Source organism: Leuresthes tenuis, unplaced genomic scaffold, assembly GCF_036924035.1.
Source record: "Leuresthes tenuis unplaced genomic scaffold, fLeuTen1.0.hap1 SCAF_8, whole genome shotgun sequence".
In the NCBI taxonomy this organism is placed as follows: Eukaryota; Metazoa; Chordata; class Actinopteri; order Atheriniformes; family Atherinopsidae; genus Leuresthes; species Leuresthes tenuis.
Genome location: NW_027325362.1, coordinates 29,724,451 through 29,742,039, shown reverse-complemented (window position 1 = coordinate 29,742,039; position 17,589 = coordinate 29,724,451). Strand labels below are relative to the sequence as shown.

General features: G+C 43.7%; 2 non-coding genes across 2 annotated transcripts; both read left to right on the top strand.

Moving 5' to 3' along the window:
- The first annotated feature begins 3,868 nt into the window (after nucleotides 1-3,868).
- Nucleotides 3,869-3,982, top strand: LOC140313534 (U5 spliceosomal RNA). Its single transcript, XR_011917054.1, has one exon. It is a non-coding gene; the product is annotated as a U5 spliceosomal RNA (small nuclear RNA).
- A 308-nt stretch (nucleotides 3,983-4,290) lies between these two features.
- LOC140313525 (U2 spliceosomal RNA) lies at nucleotides 4,291-4,481 on the top strand. The gene has a single exon (XR_011917047.1). It is a non-coding gene; the product is annotated as a U2 spliceosomal RNA (small nuclear RNA).
- The last annotated feature ends 13,108 nt before the right edge of the window (nucleotides 4,482-17,589 follow it).

Below are 17,589 nucleotides of genomic sequence, written 5' to 3'. Positions count from 1 at the left end.
CTACTGGTCACTCACACAGCTGTTAAAGTTGCAGAGAGAGCAACCTGGATTCATGCCAGTCACTGTAAGAAGGTATCAGAACCAGTAGATGACTTCCACCTTCACATACATCAGCCTAACCAACACGCCCGGAAGGACAAAAATAAGAGTCAGCAGTAAAAGCTGTACTCCACCGGTGTGTTAAGTGCTAGTAACCTCTGACACCGAAGATTGAAACATCCTTACTGAGACCTGCGATGAAGATGATCATACACATGGTGTGAACCATGGCAGAAACTGTTTGTTGTTTGTATTTTTTTATTCGTAACCAGCATGTGCACATTGTATCTTGATTTCACAGGAAGCAATAATACAGGGCTGCTGTATTGTTCCCTGTGTGCGAGGCCTCATTGTTTGTATCTCACCAAATTATTCAAATGACTCAAAGAACTTTTTTGCTTTCAAAATTTTTCCTCTAGTGACGCTGACTTAGAGAGGGATGAAGATAATCATGTTTAATTGTTCATGTTTTGATTGTTTATCATTGGACCATTTATCACTATGATGCCTGCATTTTAAACTCACGTTGTGTGCAAATGCACGCAAATAGAAGAACAATCAACTATACCCAAAAACAGATGACGTGATGAGTGGGCAATATAACTGTGTGTTTTTGCTTCAGTGGTCAGAGCAACTCTGTATTCTGTACTGTGTTGTTCTCTCTTGCAAGATATTATTATTAAAGCCTCTTATCTCCTCAGAAGAAAATAGCTGACTCTGTGCGTTACTAAATTTCCACCACAATTTTGGCGTCACGAACAAGATCCCTCGACTGGTGTCTCTGGACCGGACCGCAGTGCATGGCCAGCCTGGACTGAAGTAGCTGTTCCAGCCTCATACCTGGCAGGTCGGTTTCCTGAATACCAGCGCTGGGATCTTTTTTGAAATATTATAGTCCGAGACGATAGGACTGCTTTTTAGTTTTTATTTGAATAAAAGAGGGTTTCCCGGTTGTGTCATTAGTGAGACAGAGAATTCACGGGTAAGTGAAACTTTTGAAGCAGTCCGAAGAAGTGTGAAGTACTCCGAAGAAGTGTGAGTACAGATTAAGGTCCTCATTGGAGACTCCCTTTGAGTGAAGGAATATATTTCCCCATTCCAAGTCCGAGAATGGGAAACAGTAGGTTTCAGACTTTTGACCCTCCCGGGGGACCTAAGCATGATGAAATAAAAAAGAAATATGGTCCAGAGAGTGTAAAGTGTATGAGATATTGGATAGAAAATTGGGGTTTTCCACCTGAAGGTTCTTTTAGTATGTTAGAAATAAGAAAATTAGAAGAAAAGTCAGAAGGAGCTTTAACTCCCACCTCCGGCAGAGCTTCAACCATATCCCGGGGGAGGTGGGGGACATTGAGTCCGAATGGACCATGTTCCGTGACTCCATTGCCGAGGCAGCTGATCGGAGTTGTGGCCGTAAGGTGGTCGGTGCCTGTCGTGGCGGCAACCCTCGAACCTGCTGGTGGACACCAGTGGTGAGGGAAGCCGTCAAGCTGAAGAAGGAGTCCTATCGGGCCTTTTTGGCCAGTGGGACCCTGGAAGCAGCTGATAGGTACCGACAGGCCAGACGGGCTGCGGCTTCGGCGGTTGCTGAGGCAAAAACTCGGGCCTGGGAGGAGTTCGGTGAGACCATGGAGAACGATTTCCGGACGGCCTCGAAGAGATTCTGGTCCACCATCCGGCGTCTCAGGGGGGGGAAGCGGCTCACAGTCAACACTGTTTACAGTGGGGACGGGGCTTTGCTGACCTCAACTAGGGATGTTGTGAGTCGGTGGGGGGAGTACTTCGAGGAACTCCTCAATCCTACCAACACGTGCTCGGAAGAGGCAGAGTCGGAGAGCTCGGAGACGGGGCCTCCCATTTCTGGGGCTGAGGTTGCCGAGGTGGTCAAAAAGCTCCTCGGTGGCAAGGCCCCGGGGGTGGATGAGGTCCGTCCTGAGTTTCTCAAGGCTCTGGATGTTGTAGGGCTGTCTTGGCTGACACGCCTCTGCAGCATCGCGTGGACATCGGGGACAGTGCCTCTGGACTGGCAGATTGGGGCGGTGGTCCCCCTCTTTAAAAAGGGGGACCGGAGGGTGTGTTCCAACTATAGGGGTATCACACTCCTCAGCCTCCCTGGTAAGGTCTATTCGGGGGTATTGGAGAGGAGGATCCGTCGGATAATCGAGCCTCGGATTCAGGAGATGCAGTGTGGCTTTCGTCCTGGCCGTGGAACAGTGGACCAGCTCTATACCCTCGGCAGGATCCTGGAGGGTGCATGGGAGTTCGCCCAACCAGTCTACATGTGTTTTGTGGACTTGGAGAAAGCGTTCGACCGTGTCCCTCGTGGAGTCCTGTGGGGGGTGCTCCGGGAATATGGAGTGCCGGACCCCTTGATAGGGGCCGTTCGGTCTCTGTATGACCGGTGCCAGAGTTTGGTCCGCATTGCCGGCAGTAAGTCGGATACGTTTCCGGTGAGAGTTGGACTCCGTCAGGGCTGCCCTTTGTCACCGATTCTGTTCCTAACTTTTATGGACAGAATTTCTAGGCGGAGCCAGGGTGTTGAGGGTGTCCGATTTGGCAACCTCAGAATCGGGTCTCTGCTTTTTGCAGATGATGTGGTTCTGTTAGCGTCGTCAGGCCGTGACCTTCAGCTCTCACTGGAGCGATTCGCAGCCGAGTGTGAAGCGGCTGGGATGAGAATCAGCACCTCCAAATCCGAGACTATGGTCCTCAGCCAGAAAAGGGTGGAATGCTCTCTCCGGGTCGGGAATGAGTTCATTCCCCAAGTGGAGGAGTTCAAGTATCTCGGGGTCTTGTTCATGAGTGAGGGACGAATGGAGCGGGAGATTGACGGGCGGATCGGTGCGGCGTCTGCAGTGTTGCGGGCTCTGCACCGACCCGTCGTTGTGAAGAGGGAGCTGAGCCAGAAGGCGAAGCTCTCTACTTACTGGTCAATCTACGTTCCCATCCTCACCTATGGTCACGAGTTGTGGGTAGTGACCGAAAGAACATGATCGCGAATACAAGCGGCCGAAATGGGTTTCCTCCGCAGGGTGTCTGGGCTCTCCCTTAGAGATAGGGTGAAAAGCTCAGTCATCCGGGAGGGGCTCGGAGTAGAACCGCTGCTCCTCCGCATTGAGAGGAGTCAGATGAGGTGGCTCGGGCATCTGGTTAGGATGCCCCCTGGGCGCCTCCCTGGGGAGGTGTTCCGGGCACGTCCCACTGGGAGGAGACCCCGGGGGAGACCCACGACACGTTGGAGAGACTATGTCTCTCGGCTGGCCTGGGAACACCTCGGGGTCCCCCCGGAAGAGCTGGAGGAAGTGGCCGGGGACAGAGACGTCTGGGTTTCTCTGCTCAAGCTGCTGCCCCCGCGACCCGACCCCTGGATAAGCGGCAGATGATGGATGGATGGATAGACATGGTAAATATGAAGGACAAAGCAGTTTTAACATAGTTTGAGTGAAGGAATATTTTATAGATAAAATCCCAAGTGTCTGCCGAGAAAAGAGAGTGACTGCGAAGTAGACTTTAACATGGCTATAGGAGCGAGCCGAGTACGGGCTAACCGGGAGAATTGCTTGAAAGAAACGCGACACTGAATGAGCGGTCAGAACAAAGCCTCAATACGGTGTTCCTGTGGTGTTTTTGTTGCTGCCTTGTCTTTTGCACAGAGTAAAAGACAAGGCAGCCATCGAATAGGGACCGATTGTTCCTACTTGGACAGCCGAGGAGCCAAAGGGGGGGGGGGGGGGGGGGGGGGGGGGGGGAAGCAAGCGTCTCAACCAAGCAAAGCTCACCATGGGGAAGGTGGTAGCCTGATGCCCTGCTCCCGCAGTGACGGATAATTGTACTCTGGTTTCTCTTCATAACGTACAAGTCTTTCGCCTTTTACTAAAGACTTCCGTGGAGAGCAGCACTTATGAGTTGTTTCTATTTTTGGCAGGCTTTGCCTTTGCGGGTGAAGCCCTTTCTGTCTGTGCAAAAGAAATCTTGTTACTGTGCAGAGTGACTTCTCTGAGTAGAGTCGCCTTACTTGTTGCGACTGTGCCGATGTTAGAAGCTGGAGTGAAAAGTTGTTGCTTGAATGGTGCTTGCTGGAGCGTGCGGGTGTGCAAAGTTATACCATTTAAAAGGGCTGAAAAGTGCTCAGTGCAGCGGCTGGGCGGAGGTGCAAAGTGACACTCTGGCCACCTATGGCCATAAAAAGAACACCGCTACAAGTGCGCATTGTGCCAGGAAGGGCCCTCGGACGTGAACCAGTGGACAGTTATCGCTTCTCGGCCTTTTGGCTAAGATCAAGTGTAGTATCTGTTCTTATCAGTTTAATATCTGATATGTCCTCTATACGAGGACTACATATTAAACTGATTTTTAGCAACAGGAGTTGAAAAAGGAGCTTGCTCCATTCACTCCAAGCATCGACCCGGTACTGCAGTGCTGCTGGGAACGGTGCGCTCTTGTGAAAAAGCAAACAGCGGTACAGGATGGAAGTTTCAGGGAGCCCAAGATGAAACTTTCTTTTAGTCTGCTGAGAAAAGACAGTGAATGCGAAATAGACTTTAACACGGCTCTGGGAGCGAGCCGAGTGCGGGCTAACCGGGAGAATTGCTTGAAAGAAACACGACACCGAATGAGCGGTCAGAACAAAGCCTCAATACCGTGTTCCCGTGGTGTTTGTGGGTGCCTTGTCTTTTGCACAGAGTAAAAGACAAGGCAGCCATCGAATAGGGCCTGATTGTTCCTACTTGGTCAGCCGAGGAGCAAGGGGGGGGAGCAAGCGTCTCAACCAAGCAAAGCTCACCATGGGGAAGGTGGCTATGCCAACTAACCTGATGCCCTGCTCCCGCAGTGATTATGGGCACCTGGTTGAGGCTTGTACCAAGGTGATATGTGGGAAGTGCAGAGAAATTGGGCACACTTTTGGAGAGTGTCCAAATGGCAGGAAATGTAATTTCTGTGGAGAATTAAATCACCTCTTCAGAGATTGCCCTAAATCTTTTGCCAACAAATTAAAGACGGTAAAGCCACAGTCAAGCCAACAAAGAGAAGGACCAGAGGTGGCAGTTGGTGAACAAAGTGAAGAGGTTGACCCAATAAATTCAAACATCCCGCCAAAAGCTTGGATTGGAAGTGAGGAGCAAAAAGGGGAGGGGCCTGTAGAGGCCTCACCACTCAGTGCTGAAGTCTGTGAGAATTCACAGGCAGAGGGTGGAGCTACACTAAATGAGGAGGAAGAGCAGACAGGTGAGTCTAGTGAAGATACTCACCTCCCCGAAGGTCAACAGCCGAACAGGACGGCATCTGACTTGTCCTCTGATTCCCCAGTGGTATCAGAGAAGAGGGGAAGGGTTAGGTCCCTTTCAGACAGTTCTTCAGTGGAAGAACCTAGAGTCTTCCCCTCCGACTCACCAAATGAGGTCTCCTTTTTAACTTTAGCTCTGCAATCAACCCCCAGGGACTCAAAGTTAAATGCAACATTGCGTCAGAGGCCAACACAGAGAGTCCGAAAAGGAAATATAGATCACCCTACTCAATTTTCACCTAAAGAAATGAAGGAAGAGCTAGTTTCCCAAGAAATAACCTGAGTGTGTAATTTGTTTTGATAACTTAGAAAAACAAAACATTGGAGCAGGAAAGGAGGGAGAGTGATGCTGTAGTGTCGCGAGATTGTGTGAGACTATCGGCAGATTCAAACAAGGCGCGTCTCAAATAGAGCAAACAATATAGTAAGATTATAATTACGCCAATAACTACTGTTTAAATAAATATATTATCGGGTGAAACAAAAACAAAACACTGGAGTACAGTGAAGAAAGCCTGGAGAGCCTCACGGATTTCATCAACGAGTGTTTTGACAGGATCGTCATGGGGAAAACTAACCAAACCCCATCTGCTAGCAGCAAAGCTTCAACCTCAAAGAGAAGTCGTAATGAAGAGTCACCCGGAGCAACGTCTCCAGCTGGTAATGATTCTACGGACATTTTGACATCAATAGATAAGAAACTATCCAGCTTCGACGCCCGTATGTCTCTGTTAGAGATTCTACACAGAGAGTTCCAGGCATTACGGGAGTCGTTGGAGTTCAGCCAGCAACAGGTGCAGACGCTGGCTGCAGAAAACGCAGCCCTCAGAGGATCGGTGAAATCACTCACCGAAGGAATGAGCCGGATCTCTGATGAGAACAAGAGGATGAAAGAATCAATTATTGATCTCCAGGCTCGTAGTATGAGGGACAATCTGGTGTTTTCTGGAATCCCGGAGCAGGCAGACGAGGATCCTGAACTCGCAGTGAAAAACTTCATCCAAAAACAACTGAAACTTCCAGTAGATGTAGTGAAAAACATTACTTTTCACCGAGTCCACCGCCTGGGAGGGAAGAGACCTGATGCCCGCCGACCGAGACCGATTGTGGCCAAGTTCGAGCATTTCCAACAGAAGGTCCAGGTGAGGGGCCGCGGCAGGGAGCTGAGAGGAACGGACTTCAGCATCAACGACCAGTTCCCCAAAGAAATCCTGGAAAGACGCAGGGTTCTGTTCCCCATCCGGAGAAAGTTCATGGAAGGAGGCTGCCGAGCTGTCATCGCGGTGGATAAATTATTCATCAACGGACAGCTTTACCGCGACCAGGAAACCACTCCTTGGCTCTTCTAAACTCCAGGTGATCTGTATTCGTTAACTTGTATGAATCATTTCACTGTAGATGACATATAAGTAAGATGAAATAATCTATCCAATTCACAGTTATCTATCAAGGCAAAATATATAGCTCACTGCCAGTCTCACCAGCACAGGATATATGCAGTTCATATTTGTTTATTTGGGTATGTTTTTTTGTTTTTGTTTTTATTTTTTCTATCTCACACTTCCACTCTTTTGCACTGTTTTTCTATTCTGTCTTTCTTCCCCAACCCGCTGCGTTTCCACCTTAATAAGTAATGTTAAGAAGCACGGCGCACATAGAGTTTTGAGCAGAGCACATAATCAAGTTCCACACAGCATCGACAGCACAAGTACATATTGTAGCAAGCTCATACTGACAACTGAAACACCAACAATGGCATGTTCATGGAAGCATATATGCACACACATGCACGGGATGCTTTTAGCAAGCATCCAGCACTCACTGTGTTAGTCTGAGCATGTCCACGCTGAGGTTTATCTCATGGAATGTGCATGGAGCTGGGTCCAGGGAGAAAAGATTAAAAATCTCCAATAAATTGAAGGATTTACAGGCGGACATTGTTTTATTACAGGAGATTCATTTATCAAAGACTGTAGCTGATGTTCTCACGACAGCACAGTTTCCTCATGTGCACTCAGGCTGTTACAACTTCAGACAAAGAGGTGTAGCCATTCTGATAAATAGAAGAGTAAATTTCACCGTAAACAACACAGTTATAGATCCAGAAGGTAGATTTCTAATAGTAAATTTATCTATTCAAAATATGAATTTATGCATTGCAAATATATATGGTCCAAATGTTGATGATCCCTCATTTTTTCACTCCTTTTCTCACTTCACTCTCTGATCACTCAGATAACACACTCATCATAGGAGGGGACTTTAACATGGTATTAGACTCAGGAGTAGACAGATTCAGTACTTCAGGAAGTCAGCGGAACTGGCAGTCCACGAATATTGTTAAACAGTATATGAAAGATTTTGGTCTTTGTGATGCTTGGCGCTCCCACCACCCCACTCTTAGAGAATACACCTTCTTCTCACTGGTACACCACTCATATTCAAGAATAGATTATTTCTTAGTTAGCAGTTCCTTGATGAGGGATATTTCAGACACCAAAATCCACCCCATCACTATCAGTGATCACGCTCCAGTTTCTATCACACTGAAGAATAACAGAGTTACACCACCAGCTAGGAATTGGAGATTTAATACATCATTACTAAAAGGACCCGTGCCATACCAGTTAAGACCTGCCTGTGGATAATAGGTTCTTTAAACTCTCACACACAAAAACACACACACACGTTCGCACACATACATCCATACACACACACATTCTTGAGTTGAGGTTTTTACAGCATATGGTTTTACTAATTATTGAATTTTTTTTTTTTAGAATAAATAAATGAATAAAGTTTTGTCTAGCAGGTCAAATATGTGCAAAATACAATCCACAGGACTAAGACCAAAACGAAGATAATTCCCTAAGCCAGTGTATCTTTTTCAACATATTTGTTTGGATTTCATTATTTCCTTATTGTGTAGATTTCATTTAACTAAATTAATGTTAAGGGAAACAATTCTGCTGAGTGACAACAGAGGTTTTTACCAAATGGACTGAAATATTTCCATGTGCACAAGCAGATGCACTCTCAGTAGCAAAAGCACGGGTAAAATAAATAATTTCTAGATTTGAAATTCCTGAAAAGATCTTCAGTGATAATTTGACACACTTTGTAAACAATGTCATCTCACTGATGGCAAAGAACTTAAAATAGACCTTAGAAACCACTGTGCATATCATCCACAATCAGCAGGTTTCGTGGAGAGACACAATGGAATAATTAAGTCAAGACTGAAAAAAATCATGGAAGAAATGGGAAATATTGGTTTTACTGTTTACCATCCTAAGAATGAATCCTCCAACTAGCACAAGATGAACTCCATTTGAGAAAAGGTATGGAAGACCATTTGTACTCCCACAGTCAAAACACAGTCATCAACTGACATGATGAAGAAAAAAAAGAAAAAGAGAAGAAACCTTAGCAGAATACAAATATTAACAAGTAGAGAGATCTCTTCTGTTTAGTCTGTTAACTATCACTATCTATTTGTATCTATTTGCTCAGCCTGTTACAACTCCAGACAAAGAGGTGTAACCATTCTGATAAATAGAAGAGTAAATTTCACCGTAAACAACACAGTTATAGATCCAGAAGGTAGATTTCTAATAGTTAATTTATCTATTCAAAATATGAATTTATGCATTGCAAATATATATGGTCCAAATGTGGATGATCCCTAATTTTTTCACCCCTTTTTCACTTCACTCTCTGATCACTCAGATAACACACTCATCATAGGAGGGGACTTTAACATGGTATTAGACTCAGGAGTAGACAGACTCAGTACTTCAGGAAGTCAGCGGAACTGGCAGTCCATGAATATTGTTAAACAGTATATGAAAGATTTTGGTCTTTGTGATGCTTGGCGCTCCCACCACCCCACTCTTAGAGAATACACCTTCATCTCACCGGTACACCACTCATATTCAAGAATAGATTATTTCTTAGTTAGCAGTTCCTTGATGAGGGATATTTCAGACACCAAAATCCACCCCATCACTATCAGTGATCACGCTCCAGTTTCTATCACACTGAAGAATAACAGAGTTACACCACCAGCTAGGAATTGGAGATTTAATACATCATTACTAAAAGACCCTGATTTTATTAATTATTTCAAAAGGGAATGGTCTGTATATTTAGAAAATAATGACCTGCCAGGAATGTCAGCTTGTACTCTCTGGGAACCCGGAAAAGCAGTTATGAGAGGCAAAATAATTTATTTTTCATCAAATAAGAAAAAGAGGGAAAGTTCAAGGATATCAGATTTAGAACTCAGGATTAAATCATTAGAAATTGTCTACAGTACCTCCAAAGAGGAACACATACTGAATGAACTAAGAAAAGCTAAACTTGAATTAAACAAAATTATTGATAAACAAACACAGTTTCTGATACAAAGACTTCGCTTGGAGAACTTTGAGCACGGCAATAAATCTGGAAGGTTCCTAGAGAAAACAACAATCACTTCTGTTAAAGACTCAAAAGGAAATGTCACCCATGACCCCGATGTAATCAACAATGCTTTTAGGGACTTCTATAAAACCCTATATTCATCGCAAAATGATCCATCAGACAGTAACATAGATCAGTTTCTTAGTAATATCAACCTTCCAAAATTACAAACCGAACAGGCAATGGCTCTGGATTCACCTCTCTCAATAGGAGAACTCCATGAAGCCCTTCAACATATTTCTAGTAACAAAGCCCCGGGACCAGATGGTTTTCCAGCAGAGTTCTACAAAGAATTTTGGACTGTTTTGACACCTGCATTTCACAAAATGGTATTACAAGTTAAGCAGAATGGCAGATTATCCCCACACATGAACTCTGCTAACATTATCTTGCTACAGAAAAGACCCCATACTTCCATCCAGCTACCGCCCAATATCTCTAATAAATGCAGACCTCAAAATAATTTGTAAAGCCCTCGCCAAAAGAATAGAAAAAATAACTCCACTTATAATACATCCTGACCAGACAGGTTTCATAAAGGGTAGACACTCATCCACTAACACTCGCAGGCTAATTAATCTCATAGACTATTCTACCATCAACAACCTGGAAACCACAATAGTCTCTCTAGATGCAGAAAAAGCATTTGATCGAGTGAACTGGAAATTTCTATTCGTAGCATTAAACAAATTTGGGTTTGGGTCACACTTCATAAACTGGATAAGGATATTATATAGCTCCCCAAATGCGTGTGTCAGGACAAATGATCAAACTTCTCCAAGCTTCAGTCTGCAGAGAGGTACAAGACAGGGTTGCCCACTTTCTCCCTCACTTTTTGCTATTTTCATCAAACCTTTAGCAACTGCTATCAGACAAGATAGAAATATTAAAGGCACCCCAAAATATTGAGCATAAAATAAGTCTTTATGCTGATGATGTTTTGCTTTTCCTTCAGAACTCTCAAACGTCTCTCACTCACACGATCACACTCATAAATAAATTCTCAGCACTTTCTGACTACTCTATCAATTGGTCTAAGACCACAGTTCTGCCCATTAACTGTAGAGTCCAGAATATACCTGTGATCACTTTACAGTCAGGAAATATTAGATATTTAGGCATAAACATTTCCTCCAGGCTCTCAGAGCTAACAAAGCTAAATTATGTGCAATTATTAAAGACAGTAGAGGACGATCTCTCTCGTTGGAAGTCCTTACCTATATCACTTATGGGGAGAGTTACAACCATTAAAATGATGATACTACCAAAAGTTAATTATTTGTTCTCAATGATCCCCATAAAACCATCTGCTACTTGGTTTAAGTCACTAGATTCATGCATCTCCATATTTCTGTGGGAAAAAAACCCACTACGTATTAGTTTAAAAACCCTACAGAAGACCAAGGACTGTGGTGGATTAGATTTACCTAATTTTCAGCACTATTCCTTAGCCAATAGGTTACAGTATATATCAAAATGGTTTAAACCTAGCTCAATAGATGAACCATGGATAAATATAGAACAAGCATTGTGTGATAATCTGGAAATCTCTGACCTGCCACTTATTAGTCAAAACGTAAAAAATCACAAATGTTTCAAAAGCATTAACATCAGCACCTCTCTGACAGCCTGGTGGGAATTTCTTAAAATAACAAAGTCCTCACTTGTCCCGTGTAAGCTTACACCCATCTGGAACAATCCTGACATACTGCAAAACAAAAAAATGCTAAACTTTACTCTGTGGAAGATCAAAGGAATCAAACATCTGGAACATATAATCCAAAATGGAAATTTTATTTCATTTGATGAGCTCATATCACAACATGAGATAGGCAGCAATAAATTCCTAGAATATCAACAACTTAAGTCTATAATAACAAAGAAATATATCCTCCACCAAACAAACTTACAACTCACAACTAGGGTAGCAGAATTTCTAAGCATCTGCACCCCAAAACTACTATAAAAAATATATAAATTATCGTCTAAGATAGATGACACAATGTCTCTTCCATCCTCAAAATGGGAGGCAGATTTATCCATCAGTTCTAGTCATAGCTTCTGGCCACAAATATGTTTGAACACCTTCAGAATGACTCGAAATCCTAATTTACAGCTCATACAATACAAAATCCTTCATAGAACACACTATACAGGACAAAGGATGTTCAGGATGGGTCTAACACACTCAAATATCTGCTCACATTGCACAGATAACACACCTGATGATTATGCACACGCTTTGTGGTTTTGTGCGCCTGTCCAGAAGTTCTGGCTTGAAGTCTGTGAGGACCTATCAACATGGCTAAAGTGTAGCATCCCTACATGCCCCACATTGTGCATACTGGGTGACTTAGACAACATCAACATGGAAATTAACTCAGCACACATGGTTCTCACAGTGTTATGTATCGCAAAGAAAACTGCTGCGACTGGTGTGACCGGGTGGTTTGTTTGTTTGTTTTTTGTTGTTGTTTGTTTGTTTTTTGTAGAGGTCCTCCGGGGTGGGGTGGTGTTGGGTTGAGTGGGGTGGGGTGGGGCGGGATGGGTGACTTCTGGGGGTACAGTAGCTCCCGGAATATGGTCGCTGCAGACCCCAAGCCTGGTGGACATCAGGCCCTCCTGCCCTGTGTTGGCTCCCAGGTAGCTGGGATGCCTATTGCAGCCAGTCCCTGGCTGCCCTCTCCGGGGGAGAGTAGCTCCTTTCAGGTACTCCTGGTGGTGCTAAGGCTGGATTCCCCTCAGAGGCCATGGATTGTTGTCTGTTTTGTTTTTTACAGGTGTAGCAGCTGGTTGTCTGATTTTTGTTTCTATTTTAGTTCTGTTTCCTCTTCTTTCCTCTTCTTCTTTCCTTGTCCCCCGGTCCGGTTCAGTTCTATTACATGTTATATATTGTAAACAGAAATAAATAAATGGGCATCAAGGGGAGCTTTACATTTATAAAACTTCCCTTGGCAAAGCAAATCTGTTTGGCATCAAAGGTATTCAGACTACAATTCTGCTGCCATAATGCTGAACAGGACAAGGGACAAAAAAAAAGAAGAAAAACGAAAATGACATACCTACTTTCCTTTATCCTTTTAATGGTTCTCACCTTCTCAACACTAAATGTGAGAAGTGTGAAATCAAAGACAAGAGCCCAGAGTATTTTATCCTTCTTAGACTCCATAAAATCAGATGTGTTTTTAATACAAGAATGTGGACTACCTTTTTTAAAAAACCATAGACAATGGGAGGAAATGTGGCCTCATTTATCGATATGGAGTTGCTCAAATCAAAATAAAAATGATGGTGTGGCCATTCTAATTAAAAATCTGCATGTTCTGGTGAAAGGTAGCACAGTGGCGAGAGACGGACGGGCACTTTTAGCACACTTGAATTTTATGGGGCAAGACTTTAACCTCTTAAATATTTATTGTTTCGATTGAAAAAATGACAGGTATGACCTTTGAGAAGATATACAGCTTTACATGCTAGGGCAAGTACCTTTAGTTGTAGGAGGGTATTTTAACTGTATCTTGAGCAGGAAAGATAGAAAAAGAGAAGGGGGAGATTTTAAAGTGGATAAGACTTCGATTTTACTTCAGGGCATATGCAGGGATTTTAAGCTTACTGACTGTTTTAAAACTATGCATCCCAGAGAGGAGGGCTTCACCTGGTTTAGTCATGATGGAACCAGAGCCTCTCGCATTGATTATTTCTTTACTAGAGATTGCCCACCCATGGATGTTAGATTAACCCCTGTTTTCTTTTCAGACCACCTTATGCTCTCCTGCACCCTTTCACCCCCTTCTGGTGTGACGGTAGGAAGTGGTCTGTGGAAACTCAACCGTTCCCTGTTGGAAGATGAAATCATAGTCAGTCAGTACAGGGAATGTTATAAAGAGTGGCAGACCCTTCAAGACCTCTACGAAACACATGCACAATGGTGGGAAATGGTGAAGGAAACGACCCAGACTTTTTTTAAACAGCAAGGTAAACGTAAAAAAAGGAAAGAGAATAGATGTACGATGGGACTACAGAAATGCTTACAGCGCTACTTTAAACTAAATCAGTGTGGCATAGACTTTAATGGAGAAATCAAAGATGTCAAAAAGGAAATGTCAGTTTTAGCAGAAATAAAGAGTAAAGGAATTTTTGTAAGAAGCAGGGAGCAGGAAATTGAGGAAGGTGAAAAATGCACACGGTACTTTTTTAAGAAAGTTATAAATAAAAAGGAGTGTATTCAAAATCTAAAAAGAGAAGATGGGTTTTTAACAAAATCCACACAAGAGATGATTGAAACTGTACATACCTTTTATAGTAACATGTACAAAGAGAAACCAGTGGACTTGGAAACATCGGCAGAAATTTTAAAATTCGTTGACAAAACCGTAAAAGAGAATGCACACTTGACACAGGATTTTACTGCTTTAGAGAAAAATGCCTAACAGGTTTTAAGAGAAGTCGAGCTCCGGGCTTAGACGGGCTTCCTGCAGAATTCTATCTGACCTTTTGGGACCTGTTATCATCAGACATTTTAGATGTTTTTAAAGATTTTGAAAAACTCGACCGACTGCCTGACAGTTTTAGAGTGGGAATAGTGACTCTACTTTATAAAAAAAATGACAAGACTGACCTAAAGAATTGGAGGCCCATCACACTTTTAAACTTTGACTGTAAACTTTTTAGCAAGGTTTTAGCGACATGGATGTCCTTTGTTTTAGAGGAGGTAATTTGGCTTGTGCCATCTCAGGGAGACAACTCACCGACAGCCTCGTACTGACTCGAGACATCATTGATTACGCTAGAGACAGAAACACCCGGCTTGTCATCTTAAATTTAGACTTTGAAAAAGCTTTTGATCGGGTCTCGCATCAATATCTCTTTCAGGTGTTGCAAAAGGTGGGTTTCCCTCAAAGACTGACGACATGGGTGGGATTACTGTACCAAGATATAAGCAGTAGGTTCGTCATAAATGGTCACCTGACTGATGCAGTGAAAGTGAAGTGCGGTGTTCGGCAAGGATGCCCATTATATGCTCTCTTGTGTGTGTTGCATCGAGCCTGTAGCACAGATCTTGAGAAAAGATCGACAGATTAAAGGAGTTGTAATCCCAGGCAGTGCAGGCTTGGTAGCTAAATGTGTCCTATACATGGATGACATTAACATATTGTGTACAGATATTTCATCTATAAATAGAACTTTCGATGTCACTGACTGGTACGCCAAGGGATCAGGGGCAAAAATAAACAAAGAAAAGACACAAACCAAATTTTACGGACCATGGACAGAATCAGAGGTGACTGGACTCCCCCTGACAATTGCCCACAGAGACCAAAAAATACTACGGATCAAATTTGATACAGAAGGAAAAGGAAAAACAAATTGGCCAGATATTGTGGGGAAAATAAGGAAACGACTAGGGTTTTGGGGACTCAGAGGACTGACAAGAAGGCAAAATTTTAATTATGAAAACATTTATTTTACCTCTGCTGTTGCTTGCCAGTTCAGTCTTTATGCCACCTCGAAGAGTATTTTTAGACCTGGAACGATCCATCTTTTATTTTTTATGGAACTCCAAATGGGAAAGGTTGAGGAGGGAAGTACTGAAGAAGCCAAATGTGAACGGAGGGAAAGCAGTACCAGATCTGTATTTGTTTTTAGGAAGTCTCTTTACCTCTGTCCAATTAAAGTGTGAAATTAAAACATCCAAAAACCCAGCGGCAGCTGCAATGGCAAGATTCTGGATGGGGGCCTACTTGAGAAGACTACGACTTTTACCATCAGACCTGAAAGTACCTGTGTCTTTTAATCTAACAGAAAGTTATGCTTTTATAAAGACATTTTTAAACCATTTTAATTTAGAACAAGAAGATGTACAAGTTTTAACGTGACATCGATCTTTGGTCTCTGTTGTGCAGGAGCGGGCCCCAGTGAGTCCAGTGCGTGGGCTCACTATTGGCGAGCCCTCAACAGTTTGGTGCAGTGTGAACCTTTCAGCTCTTCCGAACAGACTTTGGGATTTGTCATGGATGGTGGCTCACGAGATTCTCCCAGACAGATCTGTCATGCACTCCAGGGGTATGTTGGCGACGGCCACCTGCCCCTGTCCAGGTTGTGGCGCGCCTGAGATGGTGAGGCATCTCTTCTGGGAGTGCAGTGCTGCTGTGGACTTGTGAGCAACAGCCAACTCCCTCCTTTTACAGTCCAACCATAATTTGTAAAAACCGGGGAAGAAAAGGCTCGAAAGCCCGACTATACACCATCAAAAGCGGGAGCAGAGGTGTTCAGCTGCAAGAAGGTCTGAATGTCCACCAATAATTACTGAAAAATGGGTAAGAAAAGGTGCAAATGCCCAACCAAACATCATCAAAAGCAGGAATGGATGTGTTCTGCTACAAGAAGGTTTGAATGTCCGAACATAGTTTGTAAAAGGCGGGTAAGAAAAGGTTCGAATGCCCGAATATACACCATCAAAAGAGGGAGCGGAGGTGTTCCGCTGTAAGAAGGTGTGAATGTCCGACCATGGTTTGTAAAAAGCGGGTAAGAAAAGGTTTGAATGCCTGAATATACACCATCAAAAGCGGAAGCGGAGGTGTTCCGCTGTAAGAAGGTGTGAATGTCCAACCATAGTTGGTAAAAAGCGGGTAAGAAAAGGTTCGAATGCCCGAATATATACCATCAACAGTGGAAGCGGAGGTGTTCGGCTGCAAGAAGGTGTGAACGTCTGATCAAAATTTGTAAAAAGCAGTTAAGAAAAGGTTCGAATATCCAACCAAACATAATCAAAAGTGGGAGCAGAGCTGTTCGACTGCAAGTAGGTGTGAATGTCAGATCATAATTTGCAAAAAGCTGATGAGAAAGGGTGAGAATGCCCGACTATACACCATCAAATGCGGGAGCGGAAGTGTTCGGCTGTGAGTAGGTGTGAATGTCCGACCATAATTGCTGAAAAATGTGTTAGAAAAGACTAGAATGCCGGACAATACATCATCAAAAGCGGGAGAGGTGGTGTTCGGCTGCAAGTAGGTGTGAATGTCCAGCCATAATTACTCACAAACGGGTAAGAAAAGGTAGTATTGCCAGACCATACATGATCAAAAGCGGGAGCGGAGGTGGTTCAGCTGCAAGGTGTGAATGTCTGACTAAAGTTTGTAAAAAGCGGGTAACACAAGGTGCGAATGCCCGACAATGTATGATCAAAAGAGGGAGCGGAGGTTTTCGGCTGCAAGGTCTGAATGTCCAACCATAATTTGTAAAAACCGGGGAAGAAAAGGCTCGAAAGCCCAACTATACACCATCAAAAGCGGGAGCGGAGGTGTTCAGCTGCAAGAAGGTCTGAATGTCCACCAATAATTACTGAAAAATGGGTAAGAAAAGGTGCGAAGGCCCAACCATACATCATCAAAAGCAGGAGTGGATGTGTTCGGCTACAAGAAGGTTTGAATGTCCGACCATAGTTTGTAAAAAGCGGGTAAGAAAAGGTGAAAATACCTGACTGTACACAATCAAAAGAGGGAGCGGAGATATTCAGCAACAAAGTGTGAATGTCCGACCATGGTTTGTAGAAAGCGGGTAAGAAAAGGTTTGTATGCCCGAATATACACCATCAAAAGCGGAAGCGGAGGTGTTCGGCTGCGAGAAGGTGTGAACGTCCAACCAAAGTTTGTAAAAAGCAGTTAAGAAAAGGTTCGAATATCATACCAAACATAATCAAAAGCGGGAGCAGAGCTGTTCGACTGCAAGTAGGTGTGAATGTCAGATAATAATTTGCAAAAAGCTAATGAGGAAAGGGTGAGAATGCACGACTATACACCATC